Raw genomic sequence first — 22115 nt, 5'->3', positions numbered from 1 at the left:
GATAGTACAAATTTCAGGATTTAAAATGGATTACGTGTGCTGCTGAAATTTCAAATGCTTAACACCTTCAATGCTACAGGAGATTTTCCTCCTGTGCTGAATGATCTGTAAATCCATTGTTCATGACGAGCTCAGCTCGTCATAAGCACACGACAAGTGTACTGCACGACGAGCTGAGCTCGTCATGAGCATGGAAGGGGTTAAAACATCAATTTGTTATTAAACTCTACAAATTTGATTGCTAATATATGTAACCATATTAATACACAGAGTGTAGGTCAGTGTACGTCCACATTTGTTTAGCTGATTTTAAGACAGAGTATAGCAGACCCTGGATAGCTCAGTCGGTAGAGCATCAGACTTTTAATCTGAGGGTCCAGGGTTCAAGTCCCTGTTCAGGCGGTTGCTTCCTTTAAAGAAAAATTACTCTAATTGGATGCTCTTTTTGTGTTCCCCTGCATGACGAAAATAAGATATTCCATTACTAAAATTGCAAAAACGTCTTTCATGGAGTTGTGAAATGCACATCTGCCTCATATATCATGTGCCATTTGACTAAACTTAAGTCGTACGTAGACTTACCTAAGGTATCATGTAACTTGAGACGGTGAATATAATTTCCCCAATTCAATATTCAAAATAAATCCATGGTTATAGTATCAAATGAACTTTATAAAGCTGATCAACATTATTTCATTTCAGAATATCTCTGCACCTAATCAGAGCGTATTGGCTCTGTGGCGCAATGGATAGCGCATTGGACTTCTAGGTGAATGTAAAAAAGATATTCAAAGGTTGTGGGTTCGAATCCCACCAGAGTCAGTTTTATCCCTATTTACTTCATAACTGTTTAAAAGAGTAATAAACAGTGCATGCATGCTTCTGCTTCACCAAAAAGGGCAGTGAAAGGAAGTCTATTTTAAATAGATACTATTCAAATTACGCAATCTTTGCAGAAGAGGAAATTGGCAGCTGTACTTATGAAAATGTAATTTACTCAGAAGTAAGATTTTGGGCCCTTCCTTAATTTTACAATGTCAATAAAAACATATGACTCCTAAGTCAGCAAAAAAAATGATATAGTAGCAATTTCAGGACTTACAATAAGGTTAAATTTACTGAAGAGATTTCAAATGCTTGAAGTACCAATTCATTATTATATTCCGCGTATTCAGTACTTAATACCGGCAACCATCTTAAGAAACGTAGTGATAGTTGGGACACTTCCAAATGTTGATAAGGTCATTTTGTGGAGCGGCCTCTCCGAGCCTGGATAGCTCAGTCGGGAGAGCATCAGTCTTTTAATCTGAGGGCCCAGGGTTCAAGTCCCTGTTCAGGCGGCTTGGTTAAAGAAAAGGTATATCAATTGCATACTCTTTTCAGGATCCAATGAATGGGGAGTCCTATTCGAGATGTTTCAAAAAAGTCTTAATCAAGTCATTACATACCCATCTGTCTTCTACATTCTTTGACAAGGGTTAAGAAGACTTACCCAAACTGTATCATGTAGTTTGTTGATTATCTTTTACCCAATTCAATGTTCAAAATGTAAGGTAGTGTCCGATTAACTTGATAAAGTTGGTCAACAGCTGATAGGTCATCTTTTTATTTGTGAATCTCTGATCACCGTGTTGAATCAGGTCGGATCTCTAGTGCAATGGATAGCGGCTTGGAGTCCTAGACGAATGTAGCAAAAGCATTCAAAGGCTTTGTGTTCAAACACCAGCTGGGTCAATTTTATCCCTCCTCTTATTTTATAACTAATTGAAACAGTAACAAGCAATGCCTGCGTCTGCATCACCAGAAACATTTACCAAAATGGCAGTGAAAGAAAGTCTACTTAAACAGAGACTGTTTGCTTTGAAAACATTGCATAATCTATGCCCAAGAGGAAATTCCCAAAGATACTGCTGAAAATGTATGTAATTTAGTAGGTAGTAATAGTATTTGGCACTTTATTGATTTCACAATGTCATTTTAGACACATGATTTCTAAGTCAGCCGAAAATGAGATAGTACAAATTTCAGGATTTAAAATGGATTACGTGTGCTGCTGAAATTTCAAATGCTTAACACCTTCAATGCTACAGGAGATTTTCCTCCTGTGCTGAATGATCTGTAAATCCATTGTTCATGACGAGCTCAGCTCGTCATAAGCACACGACAAGTGTACTGCACGAAGAGCTGAGCTCGTCATGAGCATGGAAGGGGTTAAAACATCAATTTGTTATTAAACTCTACAAATTTGATTGCTAATATATGTAACCATATTAATACATAGAGTGTAGGTCAGTGTACGTCCACATTTGTTTAGCTGATTTTAAGACAGAGTATAGCAGAGCCTGGATAGCTCAGTCGGTAGAGCATCAGACTTTTAATCTGAGGGTCCAGGGTTCTAGTCCCTGTTCAGGCGGTTGCTTCCTTTAAAGAAAAATTACTCTAATTGGATGCTCTTTTTGTGTTCCCCTGCATGACGAATAAGATATTCCATTACTAAAATTGCAAAAACGTCTTTCATGGAGTTGTGAAATGCACATCTGCCTCATATATCATGTGCCATTTGACTAAACTTAAGTCGTACGTAGACTTACCTAAGGTATCATGTAACTTGAGACGGTGAATATAATTTCCCCAATTCAATATTCAAAATAAATCCATGGTTATAGTATCAAATGAACTTTATAAAGCTGATCAACATTATTTCATTTCAGAATATCTCTGCACCTAATTAGAGCGTATTGGCTCTGTGGCGCAATGGATAGCGCATTGGACTTCTAGGTGAATGTAAAAAAGATATTCAAAGGTTGTGGGTTCGAATCCCACCAGAGTCAGTTTTATCCCTATTTATTTCATAACTGTTTAAAAGAGTAATAAACAGTGCATGCATGCTTCTGCTTCACCAAAAAGGGCAGTGAAAGGAAGTCTATTTTAAATAGATACTATTCAAATTACGCATCTTTGCAGAAGAGGAAATTGGCAGCTGTACTTATGAAAATGTAATTTACTCAGAAGTAAGATTTTGGGCCCTTCCTTAATTTTACAATGTCAATAAAAACATATGACTTCTAAGTCAGCAAAAAAAATGAGATAGTAGCAATTTCAGGACTTACAATAAGGTTAAATTTACTGAAGAGATTTCAAATGCTTGAAGTACCAATTCATTATTATATTCCGCGTATTCAGTACTTAATACCGGCAACCATCTTAAGAAACGTAGTGATAGTTGGGACACTTCCAAATGTTGATAAGGTCATTTTGTGGAGCGGCCTCTCCGAGCCTGGATAGCTCAGTCGGGAGAGCATCAGTCTTTTAATCTGAGGGCCCAGGGTTCAAGTCCCTGTTCAGGCGGCTTGGTTAAAGAAAAGGTATATCAATTGCATACTCTTTTCAGGATCCAATGAATGGGGAGTCCTATTCGAGATGTTTCAAAAAAGGCTTAATCAAGTCATTACATACCCATCTGTCTTCTACATTCTTTGACAAGGGTTAAGAAGACTTACCCAAACTGTATCATGTAGTTTGTTGATTATCTTTTACCCAATTCAATGTTCAAAATGTAAGGTAGTGTCCGATTAACTTGATAAAGTTGGTCAACAGCTGATAGGTCATCTTTTTATTTGTGAATCTCTGATCACCGTGTTGAATCAGGTCGGATCTCTAGTGCAATGGATAGCGGCTTGGAGTCCTAGACGAATGTAGCAAAAGCATTCAAAGGCTTTGTGTTCAAACACCAGCTGGGTCAATTTTATCCCTCCTCTTATTTTATAACTAATTGAAGCAGTAACAAGCAATGCCTGCGTCTGCATCACCAGAAACATTTACCAAAATGGCAGTGAAAGAAAGTCTACTTAAACAGAGACTGTTTGCTTTGAAAACATTGCATAATCTATGCCCAAGAGGAAGTTCCCAAAGAAACTGCTGAAAATGTATGTAATTTAGTAGGTAGTAATAGTATTTGGCACTTTATTGATTTCACAAGGTCATTTTAGACACATGATTTCTAAGTCAGCCGAAAATGAGATAGTACAAATTTCAGGATTTAAAATGGATTACGTGTGCTGCTGAAATTTCAAATGCTTAACACCTTCAATGCTACAGGAGATTTTCCTCCTGTGCTGAATGATCTGTAAATCCATTGTTCATGACGAGCTCAGCTCGTCATAAGCACACGACAAGTGTACTGCACGACGAGCTGAGCTCGTCATGAGCATGGAAGGGGTTAAAACATCAATTTGTTATTAAACTCTACAAATTTGATTGCTAATATATGTAACCATATTAATACACAGAGTGTAGGTCAGTGTACGTCCACATTTGTTTAGCTGATTTTAAGACAGAGTATAGCAGACCCTGGATAGCTCAGTCGGTAGAGCATCAGACTTTTAATCTGAGGGTCCAGGGTTCAAGTCCCTGTTCAGGCGGTTGCTTCCTTTAAAGAAAAATTACTCTAATTGGATGCTCTTTTTGTGTTCCCCTGCATGACGAAAATAAGATATTCCATTACTAAAATTGCAAAAACGTCTTTCATGGAGTTGTGAAATGCACATCTGCCTCATATATCATGTGCCATTTGACTAAACTTAAGTCGTACGTAGACTTACCTAAGGTATCATGTAACTTGAGACGGTGAATATAATTTCCCCAATTCAATATTCAAAATAAATCCATGGTTATAGTATCAAATGAACTTTATAAAGCTGATCAACATTATTTCATTTCAGAATATCTCTGCACCTAATCAGAGCGTATTGGCTCTGTGGCGCAATGGATAGCGCATTGGACTTCTAGGTGAATGTAAAAAAGATATTCAAAGGTTGTGGGTTCGAATCCCACCAGAGTCAGTTTTATCCCTATTTACTTCATAACTGTTTAAAAGAGTAATAAACAGTGCATGCATGCTTCTGCTTCACCAAAAAGGGCAGTGAAAGGAAGTCTATTTTAAATAGATACTATTCAAATTACGCAATCTTTGCAGAAGAGGAAATTGGCAGCTGTACTTATGAAAATGTAATTTACTCAGAAGTAAGATTTTGGGCCCTTCCTTAATTTTACAATGTCAATAAAAACATATGACTCCTAAGTCAGCAAAAAAAATGATATAGTAGCAATTTCAGGACTTACAATAAGGTTAAATTTACTGAAGAGATTTCAAATGCTTGAAGTACCAATTCATTATTATATTCCGCGTATTCAGTACTTAATACCGGCAACCATCTTAAGAAACGTAGTGATAGTTGGGACACTTCCAAATGTTGATAAGGTCATTTTGTGGAGCGGCCTCTCCGAGCCTGGATAGCTCAGTCGGGAGAGCATCAGTCTTTTAATCTGAGGGCCCAGGGTTCAAGTCCCTGTTCAGGCGGCTTGGTTAAAGAAAAGGTATATCAATTGCATACTCTTTTCAGGATCCAATGAATGGGGAGTCCTATTCGAGATGTTTCAAAAAAGTCTTAATCAAGTCATTACATACCCATCTGTCTTCTACATTCTTTGACAAGGGTTAAGAAGACTTACCCAAACTGTATCATGTAGTTTGTTGATTATCTTTTACCCAATTCAATGTTCAAAATGTAAGGTAGTGTCCGATTAACTTGATAAAGTTGGTCAACAGCTGATAGGTCATCTTTTTATTTGTGAATCTCTGATCACCGTGTTGAATCAGGTCGGATCTCTAGTGCAATGGATAGCGGCTTGGAGTCCTAGACGAATGTAGCAAAAGCATTCAAAGGCTTTGTGTTCAAACACCAGCTGGGTCAATTTTATCCCTCCTCTTATTTTATAACTAATTGAAACAGTAACAAGCAATGCCTGCGTCTGCATCACCAGAAACATTTACCAAAATGGCAGTGAAAGAAAGTCTACTTAAACAGAGACTGTTTGCTTTGAAAACATTGCATAATCTATGCCCAAGAGGAAATTCCCAAAGATACTGCTGAAAATGTATGTAATTTAGTAGGTAGTAATAGTATTTGGCACTTTATTGATTTCACAATGTCATTTTAGACACATGATTTCTAAGTCAGCCGAAAATGAGATAGTACAAATTTCAGGATTTAAAATGGATTACGTGTGCTGCTGAAATTTCAAATGCTTAACACCTTCAATGCTACAGGAGATTTTCCTCCTGTGCTGAATGATCTGTAAATCCATTGTTCATGACGAGCTCAGCTCGTCATAAGCACACGACAAGTGTACTGCACGAAGAGCTGAGCTCGTCATGAGCATGGAAGGGGTTAAAACATCAATTTGTTATTAAACTCTACAAATTTGATTGCTAATATATGTAACCATATTAATACACAGAGTGTAGGTCAGTGTACGTCCACATTTGTTTAGCTGATTTTAAGACAGAGTATAGCAGACCCTGGATAGCTCAGTCGGTAGAGCATCAGACTTTTAATCTGAGGGTCCAGGGTTCAAGTCCCTGTTCAGGCGGTTGCTTCCTTTAAAGAAAAATTACTCTAATTGGATGCTCTTTTTGTGTTCCCCTGCATGACGAAAATAAGATATTCCATTACTAAAATTGCAAAAACGTCTTTCATGGAGTTGTGAAATGCACATCTGCCTCATATATCATGTGCCATTTGACTAAACTTAAGTCGTACGTAGACTTACCTAAGGTATCATGTAACTTGAGACGGTGAATATAATTTCCCCAATTCAATATTCAAAATAAATCCATGGTTATAGTATCAAATGAACTTTATAAAGCTGATCAACATTATTTCATTTCAGAATATCTCTGCACCTAATCAGAGCGTATTGGCTCTGTGGCGCAATGGATAGCGCATTGGACTTCTAGGTGAATGTAAAAAAGATATTCAAAGGTTGTGGGTTCGAATCCCACCAGAGTCAGTTTTATCCCTATTTACTTCATAACTGTTTAAAAGAGTAATAAACAGTGCATGCATGCTTCTGCTTCACCAAAAAGGGCAGTGAAAGGAAGTCTATTTTAAATAGATACTATTCAAATTACGCAATCTTTGCAGAAGAGGAAATTGGCAGCTGTACTTATGAAAATGTAATTTACTCAGAAGTAAGATTTTGGGCCCTTCCTTAATTTTACAATGTCAATAAAAACATATGACTTCTAAGTCAGCAAAAAAAATGATATAGTAGCAATTTCAGGACTTACAATAAGGTTAAATTTACTGAAGAGATTTCAAATGCTTGAAGTACCAATTCATTATTATATTCCGCGTATTCAGTACTTAATACCGGCAACCATCTTAAGAAACGTAGTGATAGTTGGGACACTTCCAAATGTTGATAAGGTCATTTTGTGGAGCGGCCTCTCCGAGCCTGGATAGCTCAGTCGGGAGAGCATCAGTCTTTTAATCTGAGGGCCCAGGGTTCAAGTCCCTGTTCAGGCGGCTTGGTTAAAGAAAAGGTATATCAATTGCATACTCTTTTCAGGATCCAATGAATGGGGAGTCCTATTCGAGATGTTTCAAAAAAGTCTTAATCAAGTCATTACATACCCATCTGTCTTCTACATTCTTTGACAAGGGTTAAGAAGACTTACCCAAACTGTATCATGTAGTTTGTTGATTATCTTTTACCCAATTCAATGTTCAAAATGTAAGGTAGTGTCCGATTAACTTGATAAAGTTGGTCAACAGCTGATAGGTCATCTTTTTATTTGTGAATCTCTGATCACCGTGTTGAATCAGGTCGGATCTCTAGTGCAATGGATAGCGGCTTGGAGTCCTAGACGAATGTAGCAAAAGCATTCAAAGGCTTTGTGTTCAAACACCAGCTGGGTCAATTTTATCCCTCCTCTTATTTTATAACTAATTGAAACAGTAACAAGCAATGCCTGCGTCTGCATCACCAGAAACATTTACCAAAATGGCAGTGAAAGAAAGTCTACTTAAACAGAGACTGTTTGCTTTGAAAACATTGCATAATCTATGCCCAAGAGGAAATTCCCAAAGATACTGCTGAAAATGTATGTAATTTAGTAGGTAGTAATAGTATTTGGCACTTTATTGATTTCACAATGTCATTTTAGACACATGATTTCTAAGTCAGCCGAAAATGAGATAGTACAAATTTCAGGATTTAAAATGGATTACGTGTGCTGCTGAAATTTCAAATGCTTAACACCTTCAATGCTACAGGAGATTTTCCTCCTGTGCTGAATGATCTGTAAATCCATTGTTCATGACGAGCTCAGCTCGTCATAAGCACACGACAAGTGTACTGCACGAAGAGCTGAGCTCGTCATGAGCATGGAAGGGGTTAAAACATCAATTTGTTATTAAACTCTACAAATTTGATTGCTAATATATGTAACCATATTAATACATAGAGTGTAGGTCAGTGTACGTCCACATTTGTTTAGCTGATTTTAAGACAGAGTATAGCAGAGCCTGGATAGCTCAGTCGGTAGAGCATCAGACTTTTAATCTGAGGGTCCAGGGTTCTAGTCCCTGTTCAGGCGGTTGCTTCCTTTAAAGAAAAATTACTCTAATTGGATGCTCTTTTTGTGTTCCCCTGCATGACGAATAAGATATTCCATTACTAAAATTGCAAAAACGTCTTTCATGGAGTTGTGAAATGCACATCTGCCTCATATATCATGTGCCATTTGACTAAACTTAAGTCGTACGTAGACTTACCTAAGGTATCATGTAACTTGAGACGGTGAATATAATTTCCCCAATTCAATATTCAAAATAAATCCATGGTTATAGTATCAAATGAACTTTATAAAGCTGATCAACATTATTTCATTTCAGAATATCTCTGCACCTAATCAGAGCGTATTGGCGCTGTGGCGCAATGGATAGCGCATTGGACTTCTAGGTGAATGTAAAAAAGATATTCAAAGGTTGTGGGTTCGAATCCCACCAGAGTCAGTTTTATCCCTATTTACTTCATAACTGTTTAAAAGAGTAATAAACAGTGCATGCATGCTTCTGCTTCACCAAAAAGGGCAGTGAAAGGAAGTCTATTTTAAATAGATACTATTCAAATTACGCAATCTTTGCAGAAGAGGAAATTGGCAGCTGTACTTATGAAAATGTAATTTACTCAGAAGTAAGATTTTGGGCCCTTCCTTAATTTTACAATGTCAATAAAAACATATGACTTCTAAGTCAGCAAAAAAAATGAGATAGTAGCAATTTCAGGACTTACAATAAGGTTAAATTTACTGAAGAGATTTCAAATGCTTGAAGTACCAATTCATTATTATATACCGCGTATTCAGTACTTAATACCGGCAACCATCTTAAGAAACGTAGTGATAGTTGGGACACTTCCAAATGTTGATAAGGTCATTTTGTGGAGCGGCCTCTCCGAGCCTGGATAGCTCAGTCGGGAGAGCATCAGTCTTTTAATCTGAGGGCCCAGGGTTCAAGTCCCTGTTCAGGCGGCTTGGTTAAAGAAAAGGTATATCAATTGCATACTCTTTTCAGGATCCAATGAATGGGGAGTCCTATTCGAGATGTTTCAAAAAAGGCTTAATCAAGTCATTACATACCCATCTGTCTTCTACATTCTTTGACAAGGGTTAAGAAGACTTACCCAAACTGTATCATGTAGTTTGTTGATTATCTTTTACCCAATTCAATGTTCAAAATGTAAGGTAGTGTCCGATTAACTTGATAAAGTTGGTCAACAGCTGATAGGTCATCTTTTTATTTGTGAATCTCTGATCACCGTGTTGAATCAGGTCGGATCTCTAGTGCAATGGATAGCGGCTTGGAGTCCTAGACGAATGTAGCAAAAGCATTCAAAGGCTTTGTGTTCAAACACCAGCTGGGTCAATTTTATCCCTCCTCTTATTTTATAACTAATTGAAGCAGTAACAAGCAATGCCTGCGTCTGCATCACCAGAAACATTTACCAAAATGGCAGTGAAAGAAAGTCTACTTAAACAGAGACTGTTTGCTTTGAAAACATTGCATAATCTATGCCCAAGAGGAAGTTCCCAAAGAAACTGCTGAAAATGTATGTAATTTAGTAGGTAGTAATAGTATTTGGCACTTTATTGATTTCACAAGGTCATTTTAGACACATGATTTCTAAGTCAGCCGAAAATGAGATAGTACAAATTTCAGGATTTAAAATGGATTACGTGTGCTGCTGAAATTTCAAATGCTTAACACCTTCAATGCTACAGGAGATTTTCCTCCTGTGCTGAATGATCTGTAAATCCATTGTTCATGACGAGCTCAGCTCGTCATAAGCACACGACAAGTGTACTGCACGACGAGCTGAGCTCGTCATGAGCATGGAAGGGGTTAAAACATCAATTTGTTATTAAACTCTACAAATTTGATTGCTAATATATGTAACCATATTAATACACAGAGTGTAGGTCAGTGTACGTCCACATTTGTTTAGCTGATTTTAAGACAGAGTATAGCAGACCCTGGATAGCTCAGTCGGTAGAGCATCAGACTTTTAATCTGAGGGTCCAGGGTTCAAGTCCCTGTTCAGGCGGTTGCTTCCTTTAAAGAAAAATTACTCTAATTGGATGCTCTTTTTGTGTTCCCCTGCATGACGAAAATAAGATATTCCATTACTAAAATTGCAAAAACGTCTTTCATGGAGTTGTGAAATGCACATCTGCCTCATATATCATGTGCCATTTGACTAAACTTAAGTCGTACGTAGACTTACCTAAGGTATCATGTAACTTGAGACGGTGAATATAATTTCCCCAATTCAATATTCAAAATAAATCCATGGTTATAGTATCAAATGAACTTTATAAAGCTGATCAACATTATTTCATTTCAGAATATCTCTGCACCTAATCAGAGCGTATTGGCTCTGTGGCGCAATGGATAGCGCATTGGACTTCTAGGTGAATGTAAAAAAGATATTCAAAGGTTGTGGGTTCGAATCCCACCAGAGTCAGTTTTATCCCTATTTACTTCATAACTGTTTAAAAGAGTAATAAACAGTGCATGCATGCTTCTGCTTCACCAAAAAGGGCAGTGAAAGGAAGTCTATTTTAAATAGATACTATTCAAATTACGCAATCTTTGCAGAAGAGGAAATTGGCAGCTGTACTTATGAAAATGTAATTTACTCAGAAGTAAGATTTTGGGCCCTTCCTTAATTTTACAATGTCAATAAAAACATATGACTCCTAAGTCAGCAAAAAAAATGATATAGTAGCAATTTCAGGACTTACAATAAGGTTAAATTTACTGAAGAGATTTCAAATGCTTGAAGTACCAATTCATTATTATATTCCGCGTATTCAGTACTTAATACCGGCAACCATCTTAAGAAACGTAGTGATAGTTGGGACACTTCCAAATGTTGATAAGGTCATTTTGTGGAGCGGCCTCTCCGAGCCTGGATAGCTCAGTCGGGAGAGCATCAGTCTTTTAATCTGAGGGCCCAGGGTTCAAGTCCCTGTTCAGGCGGCTTGGTTAAAGAAAAGGTATATCAATTGCATACTCTTTTCAGGATCCAATGAATGGGGAGTCCTATTCGAGATGTTTCAAAAAAGTCTTAATCAAGTCATTACATACCCATCTGTCTTCTACATTCTTTGACAAGGGTTAAGAAGACTTACCCAAACTGTATCATGTAGTTTGTTGATTATCTTTTACCCAATTCAATGTTCAAAATGTAAGGTAGTGTCCGATTAACTTGATAAAGTTGGTCAACAGCTGATAGGTCATCTTTTTATTTGTGAATCTCTGATCACCGTGTTGAATCAGGTCGGATCTCTAGTGCAATGGATAGCGGCTTGGAGTCCTAGACGAATGTAGCAAAAGCATTCAAAGGCTTTGTGTTCAAACACCAGCTGGGTCAATTTTATCCCTCCTCTTATTTTATAACTAATTGAAACAGTAACAAGCAATGCCTGCGTCTGCATCACCAGAAACATTTACCAAAATGGCAGTGAAAGAAAGTCTACTTAAACAGAGACTGTTTGCTTTGAAAACATTGCATAATCTATGCCCAAGAGGAAATTCCCAAAGATACTGCTGAAAATGTATGTAATTTAGTAGGTAGTAATAGTATTTGGCACTTTATTGATTTCACAATGTCATTTTAGACACATGATTTCTAAGTCAGCCGAAAATGAGATAGTACAAATTTCAGGATTTAAAATGGATTACGTGTGCTGCTGAAATTTCAAATGCTTAACACCTTCAATGCTACAGGAGATTTTCCTCCTGTGCTGAATGATCTGTAAATCCATTGTTCATGACGAGCTCAGCTCGTCATAAGCACACGACAAGTGTACTGCACGAAGAGCTGAGCTCGTCATGAGCATGGAAGGGGTTAAAACATCAATTTGTTATTAAACTCTACAAATTTGATTGCTAATATATGTAACCATATTAATACACAGAGTGTAGGTCAGTGTACGTCCACATTTGTTTAGCTGATTTTAAGACAGAGTATAGCAGACCCTGGATAGCTCAGTCGGTAGAGCATCAGACTTTTAATCTGAGGGTCCAGGGTTCAAGTCCCTGTTCAGGCGGTTGCTTCCTTTAAAGAAAAATTACTCTAATTGGATGCTCTTTTTGTGTTCCCCTGCATGACGAAAATAAGATATTCCATTACTAAAATTGCAAAAACGTCTTTCATGGAGTTGTGAAATGCACATCTGCCTCATATATCATGTGCCATTTGACTAAACTTAAGTCGTACGTAGACTTACCTAAGGTATCATGTAACTTGAGACGGTGAATATAATTTCCCCAATTCAATATTCAAAATAAATCCATGGTTATAGTATCAAATGAACTTTATAAAGCTGATCAACATTATTTCATTTCAGAATATCTCTGCACCTAATCAGAGCGTATTGGCTCTGTGGCGCAATGGATAGCGCATTGGACTTCTAGGTGAATGTAAAAAAGATATTCAAAGGTTGTGGGTTCGAATCCCACCAGAGTCAGTTTTATCCCTATTTACTTCATAACTGTTTAAAAGAGTAATAAACAGTGCATGCATGCTTCTGCTTCACCAAAAAGGGCAGTGAAAGGAAGTCTATTTTAAATAGATACTATTCAAATTACGCAATCTTTGCAGAAGAGGAAATTGGCAGCTGTACTTATGAAAATGTAATTTACTCAGAAGTAAGATTTTGGGCCCTTCCTTAATTTTACAATGTCAATAAAAACATATGACTTCTAAGTCAGCAAAAAAAATGATATAGTAGCAATTTCAGGACTTACAATAAGGTTAAATTTACTGAAGAGATTTCAAATGCTTGAAGTACCAATTCATTATTATATTCCGCGTATTCAGTACTTAATACCGGCAACCATCTTAAGAAACGTAGTGATAGTTGGGACACTTCCAAATGTTGATAAGGTCATTTTGTGGAGCGGCCTCTCCGAGCCTGGATAGCTCAGTCGGGAGAGCATCAGTCTTTTAATCTGAGGGCCCAGGGTTCAAGTCCCTGTTCAGGCGGCTTGGTTAAAGAAAAGGTATATCAATTGCATACTCTTTTCAGGATCCAATGAATGGGGAGTCCTATTCGAGATGTTTCAAAAAAGTCTTAATCAAGTCATTACATACCCATCTGTCTTCTACATTCTTTGACAAGGGTTAAGAAGACTTACCCAAACTGTATCATGTAGTTTGTTGATTATCTTTTACCCAATTCAATGTTCAAAATGTAAGGTAGTGTCCGATTAACTTGATAAAGTTGGTCAACAGCTGATAGGTCATCTTTTTATTTGTGAATCTCTGATCACCGTGTTGAATCAGGTCGGATCTCTAGTGCAATGGATAGCGGCTTGGAGTCCTAGACGAATGTAGCAAAAGCATTCAAAGGCTTTGTGTTCAAACACCAGCTGGGTCAATTTTATCCCTCCTCTTATTTTATAACTAATTGAAACAGTAACAAGCAATGCCTGCGTCTGCATCACCAGAAACATTTACCAAAATGGCAGTGAAAGAAAGTCTACTTAAACAGAGACTGTTTGCTTTGAAAACATTGCATAATCTATGCCCAAGAGGAAATTCCCAAAGATACTGCTGAAAATGTATGTAATTTAGTAGGTAGTAATAGTATTTGGCACTTTATTGATTTCACAATGTCATTTTAGACACATGATTTCTAAGTCAGCCGAAAATGAGATAGTACAAATTTCAGGATTTAAAATGGATTACGTGTGCTGCTGAAATTTCAAATGCTTAACACCTTCAATGCTACAGGAGATTTTCCTCCTGTGCTGAATGATCTGTAAATCCATTGTTCATGACGAGCTCAGCTCGTCATAAGCACACGACAAGTGTACTGCACGAAGAGCTGAGCTCGTCATGAGCATGGAAGGGGTTAAAACATCAATTTGTTATTAAACTCTACAAATTTGATTGCTAATATATGTAACCATATTAATACATAGAGTGTAGGTCAGTGTACGTCCACATTTGTTTAGCTGATTTTAAGACAGAGTATAGCAGAGCCTGGATAGCTCAGTCGGTAGAGCATCAGACTTTTAATCTGAGGGTCCAGGGTTCTAGTCCCTGTTCAGGCGGTTGCTTCCTTTAAAGAAAAATTACTCTAATTGGATGCTCTTTTTGTGTTCCCCTGCATGACGAATAAGATATTCCATTACTAAAATTGCAAAAACGTCTTTCATGGAGTTGTGAAATGCACATCTGCCTCATATATCATGTGCCATTTGACTAAACTTAAGTCGTACGTAGACTTACCTAAGGTATCATGTAACTTGAGACGGTGAATATAATTTCCCCAATTCAATATTCAAAATAAATCCATGGTTATAGTATCAAATGAACTTTATAAAGCTGATCAACATTATTTCATTTCAGAATATCTCTGCACCTAATTAGAGCGTATTGGCTCTGTGGCGCAATGGATAGCGCATTGGACTTCTAGGTGAATGTAAAAAAGATATTCAAAGGTTGTGGGTTCGAATCCCACCAGAGTCAGTTTTATCCCTATTTATTTCATAACTGTTTAAAAGAGTAATAAACAGTGCATGCATGCTTCTGCTTCACCAAAAAGGGCAGTGAAAGGAAGTCTATTTTAAATAGATACTATTCAAATTACGCATCTTTGCAGAAGAGGAAATTGGCAGCTGTACTTATGAAAATGTAATTTACTCAGAAGTAGGATTTTGGGCCCTTCCTTAATTTTACAATGTCAATAAAAACATATGACTTCTAAGTCAGCAAAAAAAATGAGATAGTAGCAATTTCAGGACGTACAATAAGGTTAAATTTACTGAAGAGATTTCAAATGCTTGAAGTACCAATTCATTATTATATTCCGCGTATTCAGTACTTAATACCGGCAACCATCTTAAGAAACGTAGTGATAGTTGGGACACTTCCAAATGTTGATAAGGTCATTTTGTGGAGCGGCCTCTCCGAGCCTGGATAGCTCAGTCGGGAGAGCATCAGTCTTTTAATCTGAGGGCCCAGGGTTCAAGTCCCTGTTCAGGCGGCTTGGTTAAAGAAAAGGTATATCAATTGCATACTCTTTTCAGGATCCAATGAATGGGGAGTCCTATTCGAGATGTTTCAAAAAAGTCTTAATCAAGTCATTACATACCCATCTGTCTTCTACATTCTTTGACAAGGGTTAAGAAGACTTACCCAAACTGTATCATGTAGTTTGTTGATTATCTTTTACCCAATTCAATGTTCAAAATGTAAGGTAGTGTCCGATTAACTTGATAAAGTTGGTCAACAGCTGATAGGTCATCTTTTTATTTGTGAATCTCTGATCACCGTGTTGAATCAGGTCGGATCTCTAGTGCAATGGATAGCGGCTTGGAGTCCTAGACGAATGTAGCAAAAGCATTCAAAGGCTTTGTGTTCAAACACCAGCTGGGTCAATTTTATCCCTCCTCTTATTTTATAACTAATTGAAGCAGTAACAAGCAATGCCTGCGTCTGCATCACCAGAAACATTTACCAAAATGGCAGTGAAAGAAAGTCTACTTAAACAGAGACTGTTTGCTTTGAAAACATTGCATAATCTATGCCCAAGAGGAAGTTCCCAAAGAAACTGCTGAAAATGTATGTAATTTAGTAGGTAGTAATAGTATTTGGCACTTTATTGATTTCACAAGGTCATTTTAGACACATGATTTCTAAGTCAGCCGAAAATGAGATAGTACAAATTTCAGGATTTAAAATGGATTACGTGTGCTGCTGAAATTTCAAATGCTTAACACCTTCAATGCTACAGGAGATTTTCCTCCTGTGCTGAATGATCTGTAAATCCATTGTTCATGACGAGCTCAGCTCGTCATAAGCACACGACAAGTGTACTGCACGAAGAGCTGAGCTCGTCATGAGCATGGAAGGGGTTAAAACATCAATTTGTTATTAAACTCTACAAATTTGATTGCTAATATATGTAACCATATTAATACATAGAGTGTAGGTCAGTGTACGTCCACATTTGTTTAGCTGATTTTAAGACAGAGTATAGCAGAGCCTGGATAGCTCAGTCGGTAGAGCATCAGACTTTTAATCTGAGGGTCCAGGGTTCAAGTCCCTGTTCAGGCGGTTGCTTCCTTTAAAGAAAAATTACTCTAATTGGATGCTCTTTTTGTGTTCCCCTGCATGACGAATAAGATATTCCATTACTAAAATTGCAAAAACGTCTTTCATGGAGTTGTGAAATGCACATCTGCCTCATATATCATGTGCCATTTGACTAAACTTAAGTCGTACGTAGACTTACCTAAGGTATCATGTAACTTGAGACGGTGAATATAATTTCCCCAATTCAATATTCAAAATAAATCCATGGTTATAGTATTAAATGAACTTTATAAAGCTGATCAACATTATTTCATTTCAGAATATCTCTGCACCTAATTAGAGCGTATTGGCTCTGTGGCGCAATGGATAGCGCATTGGACTTCTAGGTGAATGTAAAAAAGATATTCAAAGGTTGTGGGTTCGAATCCCACCAGAGTCAGTTTTATCCCTATTTATTTCATAACTGTTTAAAAGAGTAATAAACAGTGCATGCATGCTTCTGCTTCACCAAAAAGGGCAGTGAAAGGAAGTCTATTTTAAATAGATACTATTCAAATTACGCAATCTTTGCAGAAGAGGAAATTGGCAGCTGTACTTATGAAAATGTAATTTACTCAGAAGTAAGATTTTGGGCCCTTCCTTAATTTTACAATGTCAATAAAAACATATGACTTCTAAGTCAGCAAAAAAAATGAGATAGTAGCAATTTCAGGACTTACAATAAGGTTAAATTTACTGAAGAGATTTCAAATGCTTGAAGTACCAATTCATTATTATATTCCGCGTATTCAGTACTTAATACCGGCAACCATCTTAAGAAACGTAGTGATAGTTGGGACACTTCCAAATGTTGATAAGGTCATTTTGTGGAGCGGCCTCTCCGAGCCTGGATAGCTCAGTCGGGAGAGCATCAGTCTTTTAATCTGAGGGCCCAGGGTTCAAGTCCCTGTTCAGGCGGCTTGGTTAAAGAAAAGGTATATCAATTGCATACTCTTTTCAGGATCCAATGAATGGGGAGTCCTATTAGAGATGTTTCAAAAAAGTCTTAATCAAGTCATTACATACCCATCTGTCTTCTACATTCTTTGACAAGGGTTAAGAAGACTTACCCAAACTGTATCATGTAGTTTGTTGATTATCTTTTAACCAATTCAATGTTCAAAATGTAAGGTAGTGTCCGATTAACTTAATAAAGTTGGTCAACAGCTGATAGGTCATCTTTTTATTTGTGAATCTCTGATCACCGTGTTGAATCAGGTCGGATCTCTAGTGCAATGGATAGCGGCTTGGAGTCCTAGACGAATGTAGCAAAAGCATTCAAAGGCTTTGTGTTCAAACACCAGCTGGGTCAATTTTATCCCTCCTCTTATTTTATAACTAATTGAAACAGTAACAAGCAATGCCTGCGTCTGCATCACCAGAAACATTTACCAAAATGGCAGTGAAAGAAAGTCTACTTAAACAGAGACTGTTTGCTTTGAAAACATTGCATAATCTATGCCCAAGAGGAAGTTCCCAAAGAAACTGCTGAAAATGTATGTAATTTAGTAGGTAGTAATAGTATTTGGCACTTTATTGATTTCACAAGGTCATTTTAGACACATGATTTCTAAGTCAGCCGAAAATGAGATAGTACAAATTTCAGGATTTAAAATGGATTACGTGTGCTGCTGAAATTTCAAATGCTTAACACCTTCAATGCTACAGGAGATTTTCCTCCTGTGCTGAATGATCTGTAAATCCATTGTTCATGACGAGCTCAGCTCGTCATAAGCACACGACAAGTGTACTGCACGAAGAGCTGAGCTCGTCATGAGCATGGAAGGGGTTAAAACATCAATTTGTTATTAAACTCTACAAATTTGATTGCTAATATATGTAACCATATTAATACATAGAGTGTAGGTCAGTGTACGTCCACATTTGTTTAGCTGATTTTAAGACAGAGTATAGCAGACCCTGGATAGCTCAGTCGGTAGAGCATCAGACTTTTAATCTGAGGGTCCAGGGTTCAAGTCCCTGTTCAGGCGGTTGCTTCCTTTAAAGAAAAATTACTCTAATTGGATGCTCTTTTTGTGTTCCCCTGCATGACGAAAATAAGATATTCCATTACTAAAATTGCAAAAACGTCTTTCATGGAGTTGTGAAATGCACATCTGCCTCATATATCATGTGCCATTTGACTAAACTTAAGTCGTACGTAGACTTACCTAAGGTATCATGTAACTTGAGACGGTGAATATAATTTCCCCAATTCAATATTCAAAATAAATCCATGGTTATAGTATCAAATGAACTTTATAAAGCTGATCAACATTATTTCATTTCAGAATATCTCTGCACCTAATCAGAGCGTATTGGCTCTGTGGCGCAATGGATAGCGCATTGGACTTCTAGGTGAATGTAAAAAAGATATTCAAAGGTTGTGGGTTCGAATCCCACCAGAGTCAGTTTTATCCCTATTTACTTCATAACTGTTTAAAAGAGTAATAAACAGTGCATGCATGCTTCTGCTTCACCAAAAAGGGCAGTGAAAGGAAGTCTATTTTGAATAGATACTATTCAAATTACGCAATCTTTGCAGAAGAGGAAATTGGCAGCTGTACTTATGAAAATGTAATTTACTCAGAAGTAAGATTTTGGGCCCTTCCTTAATTTTACAATGTCAATAAAAACATATGACTTCTAAGTCAGCAAAAAAAATGAGATAGTAGCAATTTCAGGACTTACAATAAGGTTAAATTTACTGAAGAGATTTCAAATGCTTGAAGTACCAATTCATTATTATATTCCGCGTATTCAGTACTTAATACCGGCAACCATCTTAAGAAACGTAGTGATAGTTGGGACACTTCCAAATGTTGATAAGGTCATTTTGTGGAGCGGCCTCTCCGAGCCTGGATAGCTCAGTCGGGAGAGCATCAGTCTTTTAATCTGAGGGCCCAGGGTTCAAGTCCCTGTTCAGGCGGCTTGGTTAAAGAAAAGGTATATCAATTGCATACTCTTTTCAGGATCCAATGAATGGGGAGTCCTATTAGAGATGTTTCAAAAAAGTCTTAATCAAGTCATTACATACCCATCTGTCTTCTACATTCTTTGACAAGGGTTAAGAAGACTTACCCAAACTGTATCATGTAGTTTGTTGATTATCTTTTAACCAATTCAATGTTCAAAATGTAAGGTAGTGTCCGATTAACTTAATAAAGTTGGTCAACAGCTGATAGGTCATCTTTTTATTTGTGAATCTCTGATCACCGTGTTGAATCAGGTCGGATCTCTAGTGCAATGGATAGCGGCTTGGAGTCCTAGACGAATGTAGCAAAAGCATTCAAAGGCTTTGTGTTCAAACACCAGCTGGGTCAATTTTATCCCTCCTCTTATTTTATAACTAATTGAAACAGTAACAAGCAATGCCTGCGTCTGCATCACCAGAAACATTTACCAAAATGGCAGTGAAAGAAAGTCTACTTAAACAGAGACTGTTTGCTTTGAAAACATTGCATAATCTATGCCCAAGAGGAAGTTCCCAAAGAAACTGCTGAAAATGTATGTAATTTAGTAGGTAGTAATAGTATTTGGCACTTTATTGATTTCACAAGGTCATTTTAGACACATGATTTCTAAGTCAGCCGAAAATGAGATAGTACAAATTTCAGGATTTAAAATGGATTACGTGTGCTGCTGAAATTTCAAATGCTTAACACCTTCAATGCTACAGGAGATTTTCCTCCTGTGCTGAATGATCTGTAAATCCATTGTTCATGACGAGCTCAGCTCGTCATAAGCACACGACAAGTGTACTGCACGAAGAGCTGAGCTCGTCATGAGCATGGAAGGGGTTAAAACATCAATTTGTTATTAAACTCTACAAATTTGATTGCTAATATATGTAACCATATTAATACATAGAGTGTAGGTCAGTGTACGTCCACATTTGTTTAGCTGATTTTAAGACAGAGTATAGCAGACCCTGGATAGCTCAGTCGGTAGAGCATCAGACTTTTAATCTGAGGGTCCAGGGTTCAAGTCCCTGTTCAGGCGGTTGCTTCCTTTAAAGAAAAATTACTCTAATTGGATGCTCTTTTTGTGTTCCCCTGCATGACGAAAATAAGATATTCCATTACTAAAATTGCAAAAACGTCTTTCATGGAGTTGTGAAATGCACATCTGCCTCATATATCATGTGCCATTTGACTAAACTTAAGTCGTACGTAGACTTACCTAAGGTATCATGTAACTTGAGACGGTGAATATAATTTCCCCAATTCAATATTCAAAATAAATCCATGGTTATAGTATCAAATGAACTTTATAAAGCTGATCAACATTATTTCATTTCAGAATATCTCTGCACCTAATCAGAGCGTATTGGCTCTGTGGCGCAATGGATAGCGCATTGGACTTCTAGGTGAATGTAAAAAAGATATTCAAAGGTTGTGGGTTCGAATCCCACCAGAGTCAGTTTTATCCCTATTTACTTCATAACTGTTTAAAAGAGTAATAAACAGTGCATGCATGCTTCTGCTTCACCAAAAAGGGCAGTGAAAGGAAGTCTATTTTGAATAGATACTATTCAAATTACGCAATCTTTGCAGAAGAGGAAATTGGCAGCTGTACTTATGAAAATGTAATTTACTCAGAAGTAAGATTTTGGGCCCTTCCTTAATTTTACAATGTCAATAAAAACATATGACTTCTAAGTCAGCAAAAAAAATGAGATAGTAGCAATTTCAGGACTTACAATAAGGTTAAATTTACTGAAGAGATTTCAAATGCTTGAAGTACCAATTCATTATTATATTCCGCGTATTCAGTACTTAATACCGGCAACCATCTTAAGAAACGTAGTGATAGTTGGGACACTTCCAAATGTTGATAAGGTCATTTTGTGGAGCGGCCTCTCCGAGCCTGGATAGCTCAGTCGGGAGAGCATCAGTCTTTTAATCTGAGGGCCCAGGGTTCAAGTCCCTGTTCAGGCGGCTTGGTTAAAGAAAAGGTATATCAATTGCATACTCTTTTCAGGATCCAATGAATGGGGAGTCCTATTAGAGATGTTTCAAAAAAGTCTTAATCAAGTCATTACATACCCATCTGTCTTCTACATTCTTTGACAAGGGTTAAGAAGACTTACCCAAACTGTATCATGTAGTTTGTTGATTATCTTTTACCCAATTCAATGTTCAAAATGTAAGGTAGTGTCCGATTAACTTGATAAAGTTGGTCAACAGCTGATAGGTCATCTTTTTATTTGTGAATCTCTGATCACCGTGTTGAATCAGGTCGGATCTCTAGTGCAATGGATAGCGGCTTGGAGTCCTAGACGAATGTAGCAAAAGCATTCAAAGGCTTTGTGTTCAAACACCAGCTGGGTCAATTTTATCCCTCCTCTTATTTTATAACTAATTGAAGCAGTAACAAGCAATGCCTGCGTCTGCATCACCAGAAACATTTACCAAAATGGCAGTGAAAGAAAGTCTACTTAAACAGAGACTGTTTGCTTTGAAAACATTGCATAATCTATGCCCAAGAGGAAGTTCCCAAAGAAACTGCTGAAAATGTATGTAATTTAGTAGGTAGTAATAGTATTTGGCACTTTATTGATTTCACAAGGTCATTTTAGACACATGATTTCTAAGTCAGCCGAAAATGAGATA

The 22115-nt window shown here is 37.2% G+C and overlaps 11 non-coding genes across 11 annotated transcripts; all 11 read left to right on the top strand.

Annotated features, from left to right (window-relative positions):
• The first annotated feature begins 731 nt into the window (after positions 1 to 731).
• TRNAR-UCU (transfer RNA arginine (anticodon UCU)) lies at positions 732 to 822 on the top strand. The gene is given in 2 exon segments: positions 732 to 768; positions 787 to 822. It is a non-coding gene; the product is annotated as a tRNA-Arg (tRNA).
• Positions 823 to 2740: 1918 nt separating this feature from the next.
• Positions 2741 to 2831, top strand: TRNAR-UCU (transfer RNA arginine (anticodon UCU)). Its single transcript is given in 2 exon segments — positions 2741 to 2777; positions 2796 to 2831. It is a non-coding gene; the product is annotated as a tRNA-Arg (tRNA).
• A 1919-nt stretch (positions 2832 to 4750) lies between these two features.
• On the top strand, positions 4751 to 4841 carry TRNAR-UCU (transfer RNA arginine (anticodon UCU)). The gene is given in 2 exon segments: positions 4751 to 4787; positions 4806 to 4841. It is a non-coding gene; the product is annotated as a tRNA-Arg (tRNA).
• A 1920-nt stretch (positions 4842 to 6761) lies between these two features.
• TRNAR-UCU (transfer RNA arginine (anticodon UCU)) lies at positions 6762 to 6852 on the top strand. The gene is given in 2 exon segments: positions 6762 to 6798; positions 6817 to 6852. It is a non-coding gene; the product is annotated as a tRNA-Arg (tRNA).
• A 3929-nt stretch (positions 6853 to 10781) lies between these two features.
• TRNAR-UCU (transfer RNA arginine (anticodon UCU)) lies at positions 10782 to 10872 on the top strand. Its single transcript is given in 2 exon segments — positions 10782 to 10818; positions 10837 to 10872. It is a non-coding gene; the product is annotated as a tRNA-Arg (tRNA).
• Positions 10873 to 12792: 1920 nt separating this feature from the next.
• On the top strand, positions 12793 to 12883 carry TRNAR-UCU (transfer RNA arginine (anticodon UCU)). The gene is given in 2 exon segments: positions 12793 to 12829; positions 12848 to 12883. It is a non-coding gene; the product is annotated as a tRNA-Arg (tRNA).
• Positions 12884 to 14801: 1918 nt separating this feature from the next.
• TRNAR-UCU (transfer RNA arginine (anticodon UCU)) lies at positions 14802 to 14892 on the top strand. The gene is given in 2 exon segments: positions 14802 to 14838; positions 14857 to 14892. It is a non-coding gene; the product is annotated as a tRNA-Arg (tRNA).
• Positions 14893 to 16409: 1517 nt separating this feature from the next.
• Positions 16410 to 16482, top strand: TRNAK-UUU (transfer RNA lysine (anticodon UUU)). The gene has a single exon. It is a non-coding gene; the product is annotated as a tRNA-Lys (tRNA).
• Positions 16483 to 16809: 327 nt separating this feature from the next.
• Positions 16810 to 16900, top strand: TRNAR-UCU (transfer RNA arginine (anticodon UCU)). The gene is given in 2 exon segments: positions 16810 to 16846; positions 16865 to 16900. It is a non-coding gene; the product is annotated as a tRNA-Arg (tRNA).
• A 1920-nt stretch (positions 16901 to 18820) lies between these two features.
• On the top strand, positions 18821 to 18911 carry TRNAR-UCU (transfer RNA arginine (anticodon UCU)). The gene is given in 2 exon segments: positions 18821 to 18857; positions 18876 to 18911. It is a non-coding gene; the product is annotated as a tRNA-Arg (tRNA).
• Positions 18912 to 20831: 1920 nt separating this feature from the next.
• TRNAR-UCU (transfer RNA arginine (anticodon UCU)) lies at positions 20832 to 20922 on the top strand. Its single transcript is given in 2 exon segments — positions 20832 to 20868; positions 20887 to 20922. It is a non-coding gene; the product is annotated as a tRNA-Arg (tRNA).
• The last annotated feature ends 1193 nt before the right edge of the window (positions 20923 to 22115 follow it).

This window comes from Lissotriton helveticus, chromosome 1_1, assembly GCF_964261635.1.
Source record: "Lissotriton helveticus chromosome 1_1, aLisHel1.1, whole genome shotgun sequence".
Classification (NCBI taxonomy): domain Eukaryota; kingdom Metazoa; phylum Chordata; class Amphibia; order Caudata; family Salamandridae; genus Lissotriton; species Lissotriton helveticus.
This window is presented reverse-complemented; position numbering and strand designations above follow the sequence as displayed.